This window comes from Callithrix jacchus, chromosome 8 (assembly GCF_049354715.1).
Source record: "Callithrix jacchus isolate 240 chromosome 8, calJac240_pri, whole genome shotgun sequence".
Taxonomy (NCBI): Eukaryota; Metazoa; Chordata; class Mammalia; order Primates; family Cebidae; genus Callithrix; species Callithrix jacchus.
In genome coordinates, this window is record NC_133509.1 from 134,084,345 (window position 1) to 134,104,229 (window position 19,885).

General features: G+C 53.8%; 1 protein-coding gene and 1 pseudogene across 10 annotated transcripts in view; both read right to left on the reverse strand.

Annotated features, from left to right (window-relative positions):
* BCL11B (BCL11 transcription factor B) overlaps nucleotides 1-19,885 on the reverse strand; it is a 101,252-nt gene that overhangs the window by 24,712 nt on the left and 56,655 nt on the right. The gene's annotated exons all lie outside the window — the stretch shown is intronic.
* LOC118145280 (5S ribosomal RNA) lies at nucleotides 12,015-12,133 on the reverse strand (annotated as a pseudogene).

Consider the following 19,885-nt stretch of genomic DNA (forward strand, 5'->3'; position numbering starts at 1 on the left):
AAATGTGAATTATCTCAAACATGATGGAGAAGACAAAATATCTGGAAGCTCGGGGCAGGTGACAGGGCGATCACCTGGACACCTGTCCTCCCTCCTCACAGTCCCAGCACAGAGCAAGTGCTGCTGGCCCCAGCCTGTCCCCCAACAGCGGAAGTCACAGTCAGTGAACCGCCAAAGGCCTCCCTGGACTGCACTGGCTTACAGAACACACCCAGATCTGGTAAGATGGGCCTGCCAAGGAGCCGGGGCTCCTGGACAACATCACCAGGGTGGCAGGGCCAGGAAGAGACCTGTAGGCATGGTCAGAGCTCTGTCAGAGGGCTTCTGCCCTCTGAGCCACACAGAACCCCATCCCGTGTTGCCCATGCACCTTGAGCAAAAGACTGAACACTGTGGGCTTCTAGTCCAAACCAGCCGTGACTCGGCAGTTATTAGCTGGGCAACCCTGAGAAAGGTGCTTAACTTCTCTGAATCTGTCTTTTGGTGTGAAATGCCTTGTCTGCAAAATGGTCCCCAGAGGAAGCTAGTATTTTCCCTGGCACTCGGGGAGAAAGGTGAGATTCAACAGGGTTGCGTGGCTGATCCTACAGGAAGTGAAGGAGCCGGGACCCAAGCCTGGACGACATGGAGCAGACAGCCTTCGATGATAACAACTCCCAAGGATGTGGACAGGCCCCCGCCACTGGCACCCGACCAGGAGGACCTTGGTCAGTCCTTACCGAAATTCCATCTTCCCTCAGCTTCTAAGTGCAGAAGCCGAGGCTCAAGAGTAAAGGGTGCGTACCCGAGGCCATCCAGGCAGCAAGGCGGGTCCGGCCATTCAGCCTGTCCTTGCTCCTTCCACCAGTAAGTCACCTTAGCCCAGAGCCATCTCCAGCGGGTGCACAGATGGGAAAACGACGGCTGCCCAGCATGCAGAAAGGGCTTTCCGGGGTCCCACAGCCAAGGACAAGGCTGGCACACGAACTTAAGCCTTCGGACCCCTCTTCTGCCCAGATGATCAGAGGACTGAAAAGTACCTAAATTGAGGCGAGATGCCTTCTCGGGAAATGTGAGAGAACCACCTGGCTTCCTGACCTGTGTTTTTGAATCCCACTGCCAAATCCACCACTGACACCAACACTGGTCCGCTCTGACCCAGGGCTCCTCTGGAAGAAAAGGAAGGGAAGCTTCCCAGGGCTCTCCAGTGTTCCCTACACCTCCTGTGTGGGGCTCCCCCAGCATCTCCATTTCACAGGTGAGGCCAGAATGCTGAAGGCAAATGGTACACGAAGCACCCTGTCCTTGCCCACCCCACTGCACCCCACAGGCCCCCCAGCCAGGATACTGCACTGGGCTTTGCACCCCCAAAACAGTGGCTGCCCCTTGTTAAGTACTTAATGAGTTCCTCGGTGTATCTTCATGAACCCCCACAAGGTTCATATGCCTTGGATTCCGGATGGAGGATCCAAGCTGACAGAGGTAAAGCAACCCACCCGAGGACACACCGCTCACATCCATCCCAGGGCCTGGGGCATGGGAAGTGCTCAAAATAAAACGTAAGTTTGTTTCCTTGAGTTAGCACCCCACCCCCCAGGACGGCAGGCCTTGAGTTAGCACCCCACCCCCCGGGATGGCAGGCCTTGAGCCAGCATCCCACCCCCTGGAATGGCAGGCCCCTATAGAGCTGGAGCCTCCTTCCAGTCATTCCTGTCGCCCTTCACCACCCAACACCATCTGACACATAGTAGGTGCTCAGCCAACACCTGCTAGACTAAGCTGACACAGTCCTCCCGCCTGCTGCCCAGAAGAGCCCTTAAAATTCTGCAGTCAGCACCCACCCCTTGCGTCCGTGCGGCACAGCGAGAACTGACAATTCTTCCTAGATAAATATCTGGAAAGAAGTCGGGGAACAATTAAAACTAGAAGCTAATAAATGATGAAGAAGCCCATGAGCCAAGTCCTGGCCCACTTCCCAGTCTTCATTCATGCATCAAAAAAACCCCAGCGGTCCGAGGCTTCGAGAGGGCAGCTGGGCGGTGAGGCGGTCCAGCCCAATATAAATGGGAACTAGATAGGATCGAAGGTGCTCGCTGCATTTCCAACAGCAAACAGCATCTCTCAGTGCTGCCCCCGATAGGATCGAAGGGGCTCGCTGCATTTCCAACAGCAAACAGCATCTCTCAGTGCTGCCCCCAGGCCCACATCTCCCCAGCCAAGCCCCCTTCTCGGGGAACACATGACAGATGATCTTGTAACCAGGCAACCAGGGGAGGAAGGCTTCCAAAGTTCCTCCACACGAGCGAGGCCAGCGGCGTTCTGATAATGGGCGACAGGGGCACAGCACCGTGATACCTTCTGTGGACCTGAGAAAAACAGGGCTGGCTGTGCACTGGCCGCCCCTCCAATGTGAAGACAATGTCCCAGTGTTCTCCCCTCCCCTTCCCGACCCAGGCCGGCCAGTCCATCTTTCAGGGAGATAGCTCCATGTCCCCAACAATCCTGGTCAAAGCTGTTCCCAGCGGGTTTGAAACCTAAGGTCCTAAGCCACAGCCCTTCCACAGCGGGGACTCAGGTGCCCTGACCATCCCCTCTCCGCAGCTATCTTGACAGATGCCCCCAAGATTCCAGGGAGCAGAAGCCTCAGAAGTTCCACCGGCCTGCTGCACACTGGGTGAATGTTTGCCCACCATCAGAGGGGATACCTGTGTCCATCAGAGAGGGGACCTTGTAAAAAACACACCTACTCAAAAAATCACATGCTTGCCAACGCCAAGTGATACACCTCGCATGCCCAGCTCATTCACTCGAGCACCTCCTAAGCCAGCTGTTTTCTCAATCAAGGCTGTGGATCCCTAACTGGGATCCTCACCAGTTAGGTGGGTCTTAGGATTATCACATGGTGATGTTGAGGCTCAGGGCTAGAAAGAGGGAAGGGAACATTGACCAAGAACCTTCCATGTTCCCATTCCTTCCATGTTGGGAACCTAGCCCAAAGGTTTCACACACATAAGCTCAGGGAGTTTATTCTGAAAGCATACCCATTTTGTTACAGGTGAAGGAACTGAGGCCCAGCACCAGACCAGAAGCCAAATGCATGCCTTTCCCCCGCCCCAGCCTGCACCCTTCTCAGGCTACACAACAGAGCCCTCTGCTAACATCATCTCACTTTAGGGCACTGTCTAGGGATACCGTTGGTGGCAGTGGGTCAGAATCAATGAGCAGAGGAGTGAGAAGAGGACCCCAGGGCAGAAGGGCACACCTACGGGGACCCAGTGTGGGCCAGGTACCTCCCTAGGGCCCGAAGACACCCCCAGCCCCTCTCTTGCCAGTCAGCTGAAGTCAGTATGCAAAGCAGGGTCCCCCCCACTCTGGATTCAGGGCAGAGCTGTCATTTTCTTTCTTTCTGATATTCATAGCACCCTTAATAAAGAAAATGAGCAAAGTTGGAAAATTGAAGATTGGAAAGAGAATCTTTTTTTCACGAGGCGAGCCTCTCGTTCATTCCTTTGGGTTCAGAGGGTGGTGAGGGGCACTCCAGGGAGGAAATGAAGGCTTGCTGTGGGGAGGAGGATTTGCCTCACATCTAATAAGGTTCTTCTGACAACGCCACGATCCACACCCCACACGCACTCTTCCTTGCTACATGAATAGAATATGATTATTTCTAATGTCTCTATCTGAAAGGAAATGACCACGGCCAGAAATGAGGCAGACGGATGGCTGGAGCGGAGACTCAGACACGGAGGCCATCAACTGGACAGCCAGGTGCGAGGGAGACATCCTCACCAAGTGTCCCCCTTTCTAGGTCATGCACCCCCAGCCCCAAAAGAGGACAGCAGACGCTGCCATACAGGCCCCTGACTTCCAATATAAAGCCACAAGCAAGGTATGGAAATCAGAGCAATAGAGAGCCGACGCCTCCCAAATGCACAGGACGCTGGCTGCATCGGGAAGCCATCCATCACAGCCGGCTGACACCCGTGGGCTTAGCGTGCATCCCCCGATTCATCGAAGGGCTGGATGGTTTTCCGGGAAGTGGGAGGAGGAGCTATTGAAACCACAAGCTTGGCAGAGGCTGCCGACGCAGGGTGCCCAGCTGAAAACTTTTCTTTCCACTGAGCAAAAGTCACTACAACTTTTGAGATCCATGTCACTGTACTGTCTGATTTTCAAGGAACATTTTATTCCTGTAAAAACCTTTACAGGTAGAGACAAGGATATGGAAGAAACTATAACCCACCACACTAACTTCTCTTACAATGTCGATGTTTCCTCTCGGTCCCTTTTCTATGGATTCAGATAGACAGGAACGCACAGACATCAAACAGCTGAGCTCTTGCTAGATACAGTTGTGATTTGTGCTTGACATTTTCCCACATCACTAGAAACACCTTGACATCCTTATTTTCAATTGCTGTGTAATGTTCCACCCTATGGCTGGGACATGTTTATTTCACCATTCTCCTCCTCGTGGAATCTACTTGCTTCCAATTTTCCACGATTACAGGGACGCTGCAGGTGTGTGCGTATGAGCCTATGCGTGTCCCTGGTTAGTCTTCAGGCTGTGGTCCTGGAATTCCCCGATCAAATGGTGTGAAAGGTCTTGAGACATGTTCTCTCAAGCCATACCCCCAGCCTTCCAGACAGACTGCACCTTGCAAAGTGCACTGCTCCACACTCAACCCCAACAGCCCCGTCTGTGCTAATCCCAACTCAGAACAGAGAATACCTGTTCCACCCCACCCCGGTAAGCACAGCAAAAATCTTCCCACTTAATCAATCGTTTTAGGAAACCGTTCGGTGGTTGGGGCTGGCAGGCTTCTGACTCTTTGCGTTCTGCATTCCTCCCAGGCTGACTAGTTCAGCCGTCCCCAAGTGCACCCCAACCCAGTAACACACCAGGGCCTCTTGCGCAGGCTCCCCTGACACCACTCACTCACTGCGGAAGGACGCTTTGAGTGGGGCCATTGTCCACAAACAATCATTTTTTAAAAAAACAAACAGAAGGAAGCATCGCTGATACTTCTGCGATACTTGTTCGCTTCCTGAAAATGTGAGATAATGAATAAAAATGTTCATTACTGAATTATTCGCTTTTCCTCCCTGATCCACGTCCTGGTAATTACCGTGACCAGCCTAATAAAAACTGCTACAAACCGAAGGTCAACTGGCAGTTAGAAGTGTTCATTTTCATTTCAATGTATTCATCTCTGGCTCCTAATGGCCTCATTTTCTCCCATGCTCCTTAATAAATACCACTGAATTACAGGTTAAATAGCTAAATTAAATTATTGCAATTACAGCGTGCAGAGCCCTGAATCTGGGTTTACCTTTCCCAGTTCAATTAGAGGCGAAGTTTCAACAGCCGAGGAATTCTGATTGCTGTCAATATTCTCAATGGCTGAGAATCTGCACAGACGCCCAGATATTTGGTGAGAGGGTTCTTTCCCCCCTTCTTGTTTCTGAGGGGCTGATTGGAGCGCTCTCGACTGAAACAAAATCACACAATCAAAAGTGGTTTTTGGAAAGCGACCACAAGGCATAATTGATTCTTTTTGACTGAAAAGGGAGAAGACTTAGCAGGGTTCTGGCTAAATGCTCCGTGTGTGTATGTGCGTGTTTGTGAGTGCCTGTGTGTGTACACAAAAGAAAAATCCCTGTCCTCTAAAGGGGAAAAGTACATTTCAATAAATACAGACCCTCTGTTTTTCATGCCACCGGCCCACAATTGTTTGATGGGTCCACATTAAAGAACTTCCTCATTATTTAAATATATTCGAACGCTTGTTGCTATTGCCTCGCCGCAGGATTAATTATCCGGCATCCCTTATAAGACAGAGTGTCTTAATAATACAGCGTGCCTGAGAAAAAAAATCCTTGCCAGTTCTGTTTCCCCAAATCCCAAGATATGAGAGTCTATTTCTTGTGAAAGAGCTCCCCCTGACTTCTCCATCCCTCGGCTTCGAAAGGCACCACATTCCGCCACAGACGGGGACTCCTGTCTTTTTTTTAAACAGTCTTATTAACACACATCACGGGTGCACAGTGAAACCCCACGAGGCCCACTATGAGCGTTTGGGAATCCAGGACGCTGCAGGGGTCTGCAGCTAGAAGAGCCTGCTGTCCTGGCGCGGGAGCACAGGTGCTGGTCAGCCTCGAGGGAGCTCAGATTCTACCCAGCATGGGCAGAGGAGGGGAATTGGGCTGACGCTCCATTCAGAGCTCTGTCATTCGAATTCAGAAAGCCCAGGGCCACGCCAGGCCAAATGCTAAGAAGCCAGTACTGATGGCTGAAGCCAAGAGACATGGGCAGTGCAAGGCGTCTGCGGACATCTGGAAGCCCTCCAACTGCGACAGGCCTCCTCTGGGGACCTGGGCCTCTGCCCCTCAGAGAGATGAGAAAGTCTCTGCCTGGGCCCAGGATGCCACTCTGCCCTTGAGAGAGGGAGGCAGAGCATCTCTCTTCATGCCACATGGCCTACCCATCTGGACCCCCTGCCAATGCCAGCTCCAGGGCTGGGTCACAGTCCCCCATAGCCACATGTCCCTGGCATGGGGCAAGAGGCTGGCATGGCCACTGCTGGAGCTAACCCAGGATGGAATGAGAACCGGCAAGCTCTGGACAAGAAGCTTCCAGAGGGTAGAGCCTGCATGTGGCTCCCCTCCTGGCCAAGGGCCCTCCCCTGAGGGCTGGCACGGAGCGGCCCCTGGTCAGTATCGAACTGCATGGAAAGTGGCCCCCCAGAGGTCCACAGACTGGCCAGCCTCCCTATCTTTTATCCTCCCAGACCAGATGTTGCTGGCTTCAGGAAGTGATACAGCCAGACCCGGCATGGGGAGAGAAGCCAGGGCACCGAAGCAGTCAGACAGTGGACACACAGCACCCCCACCAGGCCCCCAGCATTTTCCTAAGGGCGGGATCGAAGCCGCAGAGCACCCACTTCTCCGAGGGAAGTGGCCTGCTGCCTGTGCAAATCCTTTCTACCAAGGAAAACACAACCCTCGCCAGGGATTTCTCAACCTGGAAGCAAAACCAAAGCTCATTGTAAAGAACGCCTGAAAAGCAAATTGACCCTCACCGGCTGAAGAGCAGCCAGTAGTTAAAAAGTTGTCACACACAATTAACAGTCCAAATACTGTTTTAAGAGAGGGTGGGACACAAATGGTGACCGGCTAATGCTCTCCCTCTCATCTAGAGGCTGATGAAAGCCTGTGACAACCTGAATCACTGCCATCATCATCATCATCCCACAGGAGGCTTCCTCCCTGCTTAGAGATGAGAAAGCAGAGGCTCAGAGAGGTGGAGTGACTTGTCCAATGTCACACAGCCAGAGGCCCCCACCTCCCATGACAAGGCTGCTCCCTAGGGCAACAGACCTGACCCCAGTCCCTGCCCTGGCCCTGAGTTCTCTCTGCTCTGCTGCCAGGAGCCACTCGGCTGTCTCTGCACCCTGTCCCAGGTCCTGGTGCGGTCCTGGCACATCCCAGAAGTGTCTCCTCGCCCATATCCAGCACGGGCATCTCCTCTGGGTTGCACAGCCACCCCTCCACCATGCCCACCTGGGAACGTCTTTGCCTCCTTCACGTCTGGGCTCAGACTCCCTTGCAGAGCTCCTGGCCTCCCTTTCACCATCCCTCGGTGGCCTCACACTGCTCCCGGGCTCTATGCTGGGTGCTCCCAAGGGACTGCACCCTTCCTCTCTATTTCTGGTGCCTAGAGCAATGCCAGGTTCCAAGGAGGTCCTTGAGCACACACCAGGCAGGAAGAAATTGGGGCATCAGCCAGAAACACTAGCTTCCTTTTTCTGGCTCACTCTATTGCCCAGGCTGGAAAGCAGTGACTCGATTACCACTCACTGCAGCCTCAACCTCCTGGGCTCAAGCAATCCTCCCCACCTCCGCCTTCCAAGTAGCTAAGATTATAGGCACACACCACCACACTCAGCTGATAATTTACTTGCTTGTTTGTTTTGTGTACAGACAGGTCTCACTATATTGCCCAGGCTGGTCTCAAACTCCTGGACTCAAGCCATCCTCCCACCTCAGCCTCCCAAAGTGCTGAGGTTACAGGCACGAGCCACCGCACACCCAGCCATTGGCCTCTTAAAAGCACCAGAGTTACTTGTTTCTGGTGAAATCTTTACACATGGTAGGAGCCTCTACGGGTTCTTTTTTCCTGCTTTTTCTTTTAATAGTTCCATTCTTGGAGGAGGACACTTGCCCCTCCCAGCTTGCCAGCTCACCGCACTTCCTTCGGAGAAGGTGCTGGGTAGCAATTTTGTGATCAGCTGAAAATGTACCTTGAAATGGAAGAGGACAGCCCAGCCCTGGGCCACAAATGACAAAGAAGACAGCTCCCTCCTGAAGCCATGCCGCATTGCAAGGAGTGCCGCTGAGGACTCCTGGGGATGGGAGGGAGAGAGAAGCAGGGCACACAGAGCCCTGGGGAGAAGGAGAGGCCACCAAAGGCCGCTGGAGCCCAAGGCTAACAGTCCTCGTGGCTGCAGGGCGGTCTGACCTCTGTGGCCCCAGCCTCATTCAGCCTCGCCCATGGCAGGGAAGAGGGAGGCCACCTGCAGCCAGCAGAACAAGGCTGGGGTCTCCTGCAGCGCTGCCCTTGCTGAGTGACCCAGAAGTGTCCCTTCTCCTCTCCGGGTTTGGGTCTCTGGTCAGGAAGGGAGTCAAGCCAGGAAAATCCAATTCAAACCTCCACCCAGAATCCAGGGGCTCATAGCCCAAGTGCCCTGGGGTCGGACGGCAGGTGAAAAGCTGTTTTCACTAAGAAATATGCAGAGTCCCCTCAACCCTGCTCTCAGCTGCTCACTGTCCACATCACACTGTGGCAAGAAGCTGGGCCTTTCCACACCCTACCTCAACTCCCACCTCCCTGAAGACAAACTGAGGTGGTGGCTTTCCTCAGCCACCGAACTGGAAGGCAAGAGCCACTCCACTGCCCCATGTTGCCCCGTTCTCGTCCCCCATGGCTCCAGTGAGCAGAACAGGCCTAGGCTGCCACATGACCTGGCACCAAACGGAAGGGGCCACCAGGCTCAGATCTGCTCCTGCAAATCCCATCATCAAGGAGGGAAACGGCATGCGCAGCCCCAGGACAGAGAGAGACGTCCCAGATCCAGATGAAAAGCTCTCACCTGACATGCTGGCATGCATGTCTGGGACCAGCAGGACACCGACACTGAATCCAGAACTTTATGGCAGGTTCAAAGAGGCTAATGAAAGAAAAGGTGCGCCGAGATCCGTCTGAAGATGAAGGAGAAGAGGCTTTGGAATGTTCACTGGCCGAACCGCATTCCTTAAGCATCTACTATGTGCTAGGCAGTGACAGGGTCCTGGGAAGGTCCCTACCCAAAAGGAGTTCATTCATTCACTCATTCATTCAGGGAGTCATTCTTTACTTTGTCATTGTACAAATAGGCCTGGAAGGTGTGTCCCCCTGGGCCAAGCTCCGTGCTGGACAAGAGAAGACATGGCTATGATGCCGGACACTGGAGGCAGCATTACAGCCCAGCACAGTGGGGCCTTAACTCAGATTGGGAGGGAGGGCTGGCAGGGCACAGAAGGCAGCAGCCATCTCCCTCTCAGGGCCTAGTTAATTTCATTGCAGCACCCTACACGGCCCCCCTCCGAGCCCCCACTTCTGAGCCAAGGAATGTCATAAGAAGGTCAGCAGTGCCCGGGACGCCATCAGCCCAGAGGTCCCCCAGGTCCCCCAGGCCTTTGAAACAGAAAGTCTTCCTCCCCGTGGTCTCCCAGCCACCACCCCCCACTCCCAGCCTTCCAGGCTCTACTCAGTGCCCAAAGCATGGACATTCTCCCTGCTCTGTTGGAGCCTGGCCTCAGAGTGGAAAAGCCTGCCTTGGGGATGGTGACCAGCCAACCTAAAGGGCTCACTAAGGAGCCAACCTGTGACCCATCACTGGGCAGGTTGCTGTAGACGGGATCCAGGCACCAGCTGCCTGGTGAGCCTCTGGTGAAGTCTGTGGACTCGTCTTTCCAGGGGGTCTGGAATGAAGGCCTCTCTCTCCCTGGGGTTAGTGCAGAGAGGCTAAGACACCACGTAACAACCGCCCAAAACCCCACACCCACTGGCCTGCGCCTGAGCACCAAGCTCCGTCTGCAGTGACCAAAGGCATTTTCACTGCCCAGCAGCCTTGGGGTAGAGAATAGGGAGGCAGGCAGGGGGACTCAGAACCTTGCTCTCCCAGCCCCATCCGTCACCCCAACGGTCCACAGGGAGGCAGGAGGGGGGACTCACCAACACCCCCTCCACCCCACACTGACCCTTACTTAATGGAAACAGCTCTTTCACATTAGTAGGAAGAGGGGATTTAAATAAAACAGGCCCTTGAAGGAACTGTAGGGCCCTCCTGGGCTGGCAAGAGAGAATTCTACAGCTGGTCATGATGATGGTTCCATCCTACCAGGCCATTTCTTCATGGAGGTGTGGCCACAGGCTCTCAGATCCTGAAAATAAGCATCCAGAGACAGTCCCTAACTGAGATGGCCCAGACGGGCGGGGCCTGTGAAGGATGCGCATTCACCCTAGGTGCTCCACAGGTTTGATAATTTGGGAAAATTCGAGGACTGTCCCAAAGCCTGTATCTCCCACTTCTACAATGATGAGTTAAACGCGTCCAAGGACCGGGCACTGGCTATGCCAGTGTGCCGGTGTGAGGACCTCCCGTGTGCCACCCTGTCCTGGGCGCTCTATGAACTGTGTGATGCCTGAGATGAGCTCCCTTTTACAGAGGAGGAAAAAGAAGCCCAAATCTGACAGGATCTTTGAAGCATCCCCCCAAACTCCCAGCTTTGTGGAATGAGGTCAGGAATATGCAAATAAACAAAGTACCTGGTAAGGAGCAGAATTCCCGGAAAGTTCTATTCCCACATTTTACCTCCAAAATTAAAAGAAAATACCAGCACACATACCAGTTCCTGGGACCTGTATGATTCTTAACCATGGTGGACCAAATCCAGACAGTCGTAAGTCACTTCCACCAAGGTCTTTCTGCAAAGATCTCTCCTTGCAGAATCAAGTTGTTGAAGGAAGGTTAGCTCCAAAGAGGCAGCCCTTTGTAGCCATGGGGTGGGAGGGAAGTCTTGTGGGAAGGGAGCCTGAAGGACCCCGGATACCCTCAACAGAGGACCAGTGCTTTGTGGAGGGAACACCCGAGCCAGTGAGGTTCATCCAGTAGAGGCCAGGACCAGAGGCTTCTGGACCAGACTCTCTCTCTCTCCATGAGCAGAGGCAGAGGTCAGTCCAGGGATGCAGAACAAGATCTCAGCTTCCGCCAGAGTCAACATGGGATGGTGTCACAGTCATCCCTCAAGGTAATACTCACTCTCTCTTATGTCTGGGGCCCACAACTACGGTCCTTGGATGTATGCTTGTTTCTATAAATAAAGTTTTATTGAAACAACAGCCACAACCTGTTCATTAATTGTCCACGGGTACTCTTGCACTACAATGGCGAACTTGAATACAGTAGTTCCCTGTTACCCGTAGTTTCACTTTCTGGGGTTTCAGTTACGTGAGGTCAACCAGGGTCCAAAAATAAATAAATGGAAAAGTCCAGAAATAAATGGTTCATCAGTTTTAAACTTCCAGCCACTCTGAGTAGTATGATGAGATCTCGCACCATCCCACTCTGTCTCCCACCAGGACCTGAATCTTCCCCTTGTCCAGTATATCCCAGCTGTAGACGCTGCCTGCCCCTTGGTCACTAGCAGCCATCTCGTGCATCAAATCAACCACAGCAATGTCACAGTGCTTGTATTCAAGTCACTCTTATTTAACCTAGTAATGGCCCCAGAGCACAAGGGCAATGATGCTGGCATGTTGTTACAATTATTCTATTTCATTATTAATTATTGTTGTTAATCTTTCGCTCTTTATGAAAGAACGATTACTGTTTCTTTCATAAGTGAATCAGAAATCACAATGTTTCCATTTTGCCAAGGCCCAAGAAGCTCAGAGGTCAACTCCAGGGTTTTTTTTGTTTTTGTTTTTTTAAAGCCTACAGCATCCGGTATTCCCAGGCAGTCTCCCATCCACTTACTAACCAGGCCCAACCCTGCTTAGCTTCTGAGATCACATGGGATCAGGCGCGTTCAGGGTGGTGTGGCCGTAGACCAACTCTAGGTTTTTATGTAATGCGGGTTACTAGGACTACCTTTTCTGTCCCTGGATTGTATGATTCTCATTATTTCATCACCATTTTAATGCTTCTATTACTGGTTTACTTCAAGCAAGAGTCTTCAGATTCCTTTTATTATGACAAAAATGATAAAGAAAGAAAAAATACATGAGGACCCAACAGCCGCTCCAGTTCAGGGGGGCTCTGTACCTTGATGAGCCTTTGCAGGCCTCAAACTCAGAACTCACCTGGCCAAGGACGCCTTATCCCTTCCTTTCCAATCTAAACTCCCTCTAGCTGAGCCCTTGGGAATAGAAAATCCCCACGAGGCTGGGGAGCTTTAGGCACTCACCTCAGTCACTTCTAGTGTGCTTCCTGCTTCTGGGGGGCAAGAGGGCTCCAAAAACACCCCCTATTCACTCAGACCCTGACTGACCTACTGGGCACCCTGGGTGCTGGGACCAGAACTAGAGGCATCAGGCACAATCCATGCCCTGGAAGTCCTCACATTCCACACACAGGATGCGACGTGATCTGATTAGGCGCAGGTGCAGGTGCTGCCTGGGGAGGCCAAGGCTTGCTGGGCAGAGTCCAGCCAGGCCAAAGGGCAGAGGCACCGAGGGCCCAGCAAGGACCCCAATGGAGCAGAGCTCAGCTGCCAACAATGGCAGCCCTAAAGGGGCTCTGGCAGATCCTGTCCCCAGATCCCCTTGGAACTGAGCTCCCACCAGCTCGGTGGCCCTGGGCAAGTAAGAGGCCCCTGAGTCTGCATCTCCACACACCAGCAGAGCAGCGTTACTGGAAGGACTGGAGCGAGCAGGTGCACCACGCCCAGCATGGAGTGGGTGCTTTGTAAATAGGCCAGGCTGGGTGGCAGATGCAGGGCCCTGGGAGATGAGTCCACTAAGTCCCAGGGCCATGCATGTCACAATGAGGAGTCTACTTTCCCATGGGGATGCCTGAGAGCCCGGATGTGTTTTTTTGTTGTTATTGTTTTGTTTAGATGGAGTCCTGCTCTGTTGCCCAGGCTGGTGTGCAGTGGTACGATCCAGCTCATTGCAACCTCCACCTCCTGAGTTCAAGTGATTCTCCTGCCTCAGCCTCCCAAGCAGCTGGGACTACAGGTACACGCCACCACACCCAGCTAATTTTTGTATTTTTAGTAGACATGGGGTTTCGCCATATTGCCCAGGCTGGTGTTGAACTCCTGGCCTGGTGATCCACCCACTTCGGCCTCCCAAAGTGCTGGGATTACAGGTGTGAGCCACTGCGCTCGGCTGAGCCCAGATGTTTTAAAGCAAGAGGCGAGGGATCCCGTCCCTCATCCTTTTGAGAGGCACAGTTTGCACAAAGACGGGCCCGCTCAGGCGTGGCATCCCTTCCTAGAAAAGCCTGGTGTGGTCACCTGGGCCACAGCCACAGGGCCCTCGGACCTCCCTGAGCCCGAATCCCAGGCATGGACAAGGACCCTTCCTCCCTCCAGAGAGCACAGCATTCAGGGCTGCAATCCCTGCTAATCACCACGTTATTTACTCGGAGTTTATTAGGCAGTTGCCGCCACTGGCTGTTGGCAGGCTCTGATATTTACACCTAGCTTTCCTGAGGTCTCCTGAAGCGCTGAAGTCATAAAAGGGCCATTCCTTCTAGCTGCAGACAGGGAAACTAACCCAAGCAAGACCGAGCGTGGGGCTGCGTTTAACAAGAGGAAAGGGGGCTTCATGTTCCCTTTGGCTTCAGACTTGATTCTAGCTAACAACGCTGCCTTCCTCCCATCGAGGCAGGCTCAGGGCAGGGCCCCTTCCCCGAATCCGCTGGATCCCTTGTTTGAGGCATTCCTGACCCAAGACAGCAGGCAGGTCTGCGCAAAGGAGTGCTCGCTGCAAGAACTGCTTTGGTTATGCTTTCACCCACCCAGCAGTCGTCAGTCTCCCCAGGGTTGGACGCAACGCTGATACCAGGACACAGAAGTCATGAGGCTCGTCCCTGCCCTCAGCTCCAACAGCCACATACCCTGCAGCCGGGACAAGACCAACGTGGACATGGGAACTTCGAGCCCCCAAGAAGTGGGATAGAGGGGCTCTGGGCAAGAGCCAGGATACCTCCAGGGAAGCAGAGTGCGGTGAGAGCAGAGGAGGCTGAGATGGGCTACGCAGCGGGGAGGAGCTTTACCTAACTGTGTCTAGGATAGAGAGGGGCTACGGTCTGAGACCTGGTCACAACGCCCTCTCCACCACTCCAGAGCCATGAGGTCCCACAAGAGGCCCTGGACTCCTAGGAGATTCAGTTTCCTCATTTGCAAGACAGGAGCTGCCATGCTGCCACAGAGTCACGACGAGGACTCCTGAGACAAAGGGTGAAAGACAGGCCATGGGCTAGGGAGGGGGTTCCATCCCTCTCTCAGCTCAGATTCCTACTGGACCCCAGAACTCCGCTTCTTGTTTATGAAAACACACAGCCTCACTGACATCCGTGGGGGACTCCTGGGCAAGCAGAGAGCAGGGCACAGCCCTGGGGTGGAATCCACAGAGACCACGGAGGCCACGTGATGGAACAAGCCTGGTTGCAGGCTGGAATGAGGTCAGTGCCAGGGCCAGCCCAGAGCTGAGAGCAACAACAGCTGCCAGGGACACTGGGACAACTGGGGGAGAGAATCAACCACCAGCAAACATCAGCAAGGTGCCACAGGGATGCAGACCTCGGCCCCTGGGGAGCTGGCCCCAGGCAGGGGAGAACCTCAGTCTCAGCCTGGGCCAGGGCCACGGCTGCAGGAAGCCAAGAGAGCCTGGAGGCTGAGGGTAGGGGGAGAAACCTGAGGAGCACAGCGTGGGTGAGAGGCGAGTACCCTAGAGTGGAACAGCCAGGCCAGCTGTCCTCTCTGCCTTTAAATCTGTGACCTCGGATCAAAGCCTTGCCCCCTGTGCACCTTGACTATAAAACCACTGCAAAAATGCAGTGCTCAGGACGGCCTGGCACCCACTAGCCCTCAGCAGGGCAGCCACCATCTCCAGAGCTGCAATGCTTAAGCCAAGACCTCTAGCCAAGTCCCCTAAATGGTCCAATGACCAGGAAGACCTCTGAGCCGCCCCCAAGACTTTCATCAAGGGCTGAAGAAATGGCGTGAGGTGGTGCACACTCTCACCATTTCCTCGGAGAAAAGTCATGCCAGGACAGGAATTAAGTTTCAATTCCTGGACCAGCACAATCGATTAGCAGAGGCTGTTGTGCCTCTCGGCTTGAAGCATCCAGGTCAGGACCCAGGGAAAGGAGACGCTGTGATCGACAGATCGACAAGTGATGTCTGCCACAGTAGAGGAGGGAGCAACGGAGGCACATGTGCTACGGACAAGCCCAGTGCCAATGCACCTCTGGACAACCGCATCCTATTCCTTGCAGAAGAAACCAATGAAACGGAACAAGCACTGGAGAAAACGGAAAGGTTGGGAGAGCAGGTTCCAAAGAATGGCCAAAACCAGAGACAGGGAGGAAGAAGAGTTGCCGGCAACTGCCCTGCATCCCTGAGCTTTCTCAGCCCACAGCAAACAGGAGGCGCAGGTTTTCCACCCCATCTTGCCTGCAGTAGTGTTTACTGCAAAGGTTTTCTCTGGGGAGAAATCACCAAGAAGTGCTCTCTCTCCTCAGCCAGACACCTCCCTGTTCTAGTCCTGTGTTCTGGGTCTGGAACAGGCTCGCATAGGAGCTCAAGCAGCTCGTGCCCCAGGACCAAGACACCAACTTCCCAGCTTTGGGTCCATGGCAAGGCTCTTCTTGCTCAGGTGTGGAAGAGAGAGACTGACGGCAGGGCTTCCCACTGGGGGATAAGGATGTCCCCCAAAGCCAGATCCAGGCAAGCACTGCGGCCCAGAGTTGGTCTAGCAGGGATGACTTTGACACTGATATGCAGAGGAGCTCAGGCTTCACCATCACATCCTCCTGACTTAGCTGCACTTGGGGCCACAGACCCCCATATCATCATGGAGAAGACACCTTCCCCTCTACCAACAATGACAATGATCATCAGATCATAACAGCTCCCCTCACAGAGGCCTGCAGATGCGGGCCCTGTCCTGAGCCGCCCACACATGTGTACCGAGCTAACACTGTGATCTCCTTTTAGCAAGTGAGAAAACAGAGGCTGGAAGATGGAAGTGGAGGCTGAGGTCATCCAGTGAAGACAGCAGAGCCAGGTCAGAGCCAGGCCTGTCTGGCTCCCTGTCAGGCTTTCTGCCTCAGAAAGCGCCGTGGGAGCAGCAGAGGTTCCAGTCTCCAGCCCAAGCCCACGTGTAGCCAGGGGAGTAAAGGGGTTCCCATGAGAGCCTGCAGCTGGACAGCCTCTGGACCCAGAGCAGAGTCATGTACTCGGGTATTGTCAGGGCCCCTCACTCCCTCCTGGCCTGTGTCTTTTGCTGCTCTGTCCTCCTCCTCACGGCAGCTGGACACAGAGCCTGGTCTCAGGGTACAGTGTAGCGATCCCCACTCATGCACACATGGACACACACATGCACATTCACACGCGTGCACTCGTGTGCACAGACATAAATGCATGCATGCATATATATGTGCACATTCATTCACATGTACACAACGCACTCATGCAAAAACACACGTGCACACACACATGCACGCACACCCCTCTCCACCCGGTCCCTGGAGTCCATCGCCCTTGTGTCTGCACCTGACCTCTTTCACACGAATGCATGACTCTGACCTGCTGCTGCATTTCCCACCCAGAGGTTCACGCCAAACTCCGCCCTGCCCTCTGGAGTACCCCCCACAGCTGGCTCCTTAGTGCTAAACTGTTGTTCATTTTATGGAAAATTTAATGAGTAAACAAACTCTGCTTTTCCAGCCTGTGTTTCCCATCATCTACATGGGCTTTTGCTTCTTACTTATAAAAAGAGGAAACGTCAACTAAATACAAGTAAATGAACTTGAACCCCCACCCATCCCCACTCCCTGACACACATCCCAGCAGAGGAGCTGGTTCCAAACTCAGAAACCACATGTTGGATCTTATTCCAAGCCCAAAGCTTCTCCCATCCTAGCCACCGACTTCCACTCATTCTCATCCTCCCTACACTTCATCTTTCTTTCCAAGAGCTGCCATCAACCCAAGAAACTGCTCCTTCCACCCAGGGATCCACCTGAGCACTGGGGCTGGAGCCTCTTGCTGAATAAAGATGCAAAAGCAAAATGGATGCCCCCCAAAATTTCCAAAAATCAATTGGTGCACCCAAAGCCAGACAGGCAGCCTCCAGATCGGTCTGACAGCTGTAGCGCGTGCAGCTCGAGCCCCATGGTGTCCAAGTATGCAAACCTGCAGGCTCCCCTGGGCCTGAGTGGGCAGCCGACACTGCAGGAAACTGAGGCTCTGAATGCACCTGCCTGGGTCTCTGGCCACGTGGGGACTCTGCTCAGTCAGCTTCATTTCACTTGATTTCACTTCATTCACAAGCGCTCACAGACAGCCTCATGGGGGCCAGGTGGGGACAAACAGGGCCCAGGCTAGCCCACATCCTGGTGTCCCAAGATGGCCAGGGAGACAGGAAAGGAGACCCGCCCCATGATAAGTGTCTCCATGGGGAAGTACAGGGGCCCATCGGGGTTGGGGGGGCACAGGTGATACCAACCTAGGCCCCAAGCTCAGCAGAGAGTTCCCAGAGAACAACCCCTCCACGCCCCACCCCGGGAGCTTTATCTGGAAGCAAGTGTCCACTTGCCTGTGACCCAGGCCCTGACGGAGCCCAGGGCAAGACATATGAAAGACTGCACTGCAGAGGGCTGGTCCAAGAGCCACGATGCTCTCCAGTCTCCTCTGCCTACTTGGCTCCCTTTCCCCAACACGGGATGTGCTGTCTCTAGTCTAGAGAAGTCTCTGGGTCTGTCCCCAAACCCAGTGACACCTCCTGCTTTGGTTCCAGTCTTAGTCATTGGTGGCTTTTGGGAGGATAAAATAACATCACTGAGAGGACAAAACCAAGCCAGTCTCCACCTTCACCTAAGCAGGACGCCCTCCAGGGAGAGCAGGACACCTCTAGACCCGGTGCCATCTGCCTAACACGCACATGAAGCACGGTACAGTGGCTTACGCCTGTAATCCCAGCACTTTGGGAGGCCGAGGCGGGCAGATCACGAGATCAGGAGATCGAGACCATCCTGGCTCACACAGTGAAACCCTGTCTCTACTAAAAATACAAAAATTAGCCAAATGTGGTGGTGCACACCTGTAATCCCAGCTACTCGGGAGGCTGAGGCAGGAGAATAGCTTGAACCTGGGAGGTGGAGGTTGCACTGCACTCCAGCCTGGGCAACAGAGCTGAGAGGACTCCATCTCAAAAAAAAAAAAAAAAAAAAAACCAAAAACCTCAAATGAGCAGACAGACAGGGAACCTTTTCATCTCGGCAGGAATCATTTGCAAGAATCAGATGCTGAGACCATGTCAAGGCTCCCAATGAGCCCCTGGGATGAAAAAGGGAGCCCTGGAGACTCGGCCAACCTGGGTGTGCGAGCTGCTCCCTCTCAAGTGCGGCAGACACAGCCTCAACTAATCAGACAGCAGAGGGTGCCACCCAGAATGCCCAGCGCGTTATTCAGCAATGAGGTGTAATTGAACGGATTCAGAGGAATGCAACATTTCCCCTCCAAAAATCCGAGGAACGCCGAAATGACTCTCATCTGGGCTGATGTGACTCACCTTTTTAATAGAAGAACTTAATTTTCACTTCTGAGAAATCTGGGCTCAGGGAAATATTGTCTAAGAAACACTCTTTTTACTCCACAGGCAACGCAAAGTCCCACCAGCCCGAAAGTACACGTGAAGAACCCTAGCCTGTGCCTGTCTCCCACGCTCCCACAGGCTGCAGAGTCTGTGAGCTTGCACAGAGCACAAGGATCTAGGGGAAGGTAGAGTCCAACGTCAGCCACATGTGTCCTAGCTCAGCACAGTTTCCTGGGGCACGTCCCATCCCCTCTCTGGGGTACTGCTTGGAGAGCACCTGGCAACAGGCACAGGGGCCCCTGGGAAGGGCCCCCGAGGAGCTGCCCAGCACGCCCAGGCAGAAGGGTACTGCTGGGGCCAGCATCTTGCTCCTGACGCTGGAAGGCTCAAGGTGACACATCCCAACCCTGCAGTGCTCCTCCTCCCAGGAGGGCCAGCTGGAGAGAAAGCAGGTCCCGAGAGGCTGGGCCCAGGGCACTAACTCCTCCTTCTCCCCAGACCTGGTCCTTGGACCACACAAAGGGCAGGCAGAACCTGGGCTCAAGTGTTGGAACAACCTGTTGCCACTTATCAGCTGCCTGATTAGTGGAGAGGACATTACTGACCCCCTTGGTGACACAGCAGAGAAGCTCCCTTCCCTCCTGACACAGTCAGCGTCCCCCCTCCACCACCGCCCCGTCCACAGCCCCGCCTATTCCTAGCTTCAGTTCCTGTGGAGCCCCTGCCTCCCAGGGCCGGCCCAGCCTACTGTCCTCCACTCCAGATTCCAATGAGTGGCAACTTCTACATAAAATCTGAACCCAGGTGTGGCCAGGTATGGTGGCTCATATCTGTAATCCCAATGTTTTAGGAGGCTGAGAGAAAGGATCACTTGAGGCCAAGAGTTTGAGACCAGTCTGGGAAACATAGCAAGACCCTGTCTCTGTAAAAAATTTTTGAAAAAGGTTTTCATGGTGGTACCCACCCATAATCCCAGCTTACGTGGGAGGCTCAGACGGGAGGATCACTTGAGCCCAGAAGCTTGAGACTGCT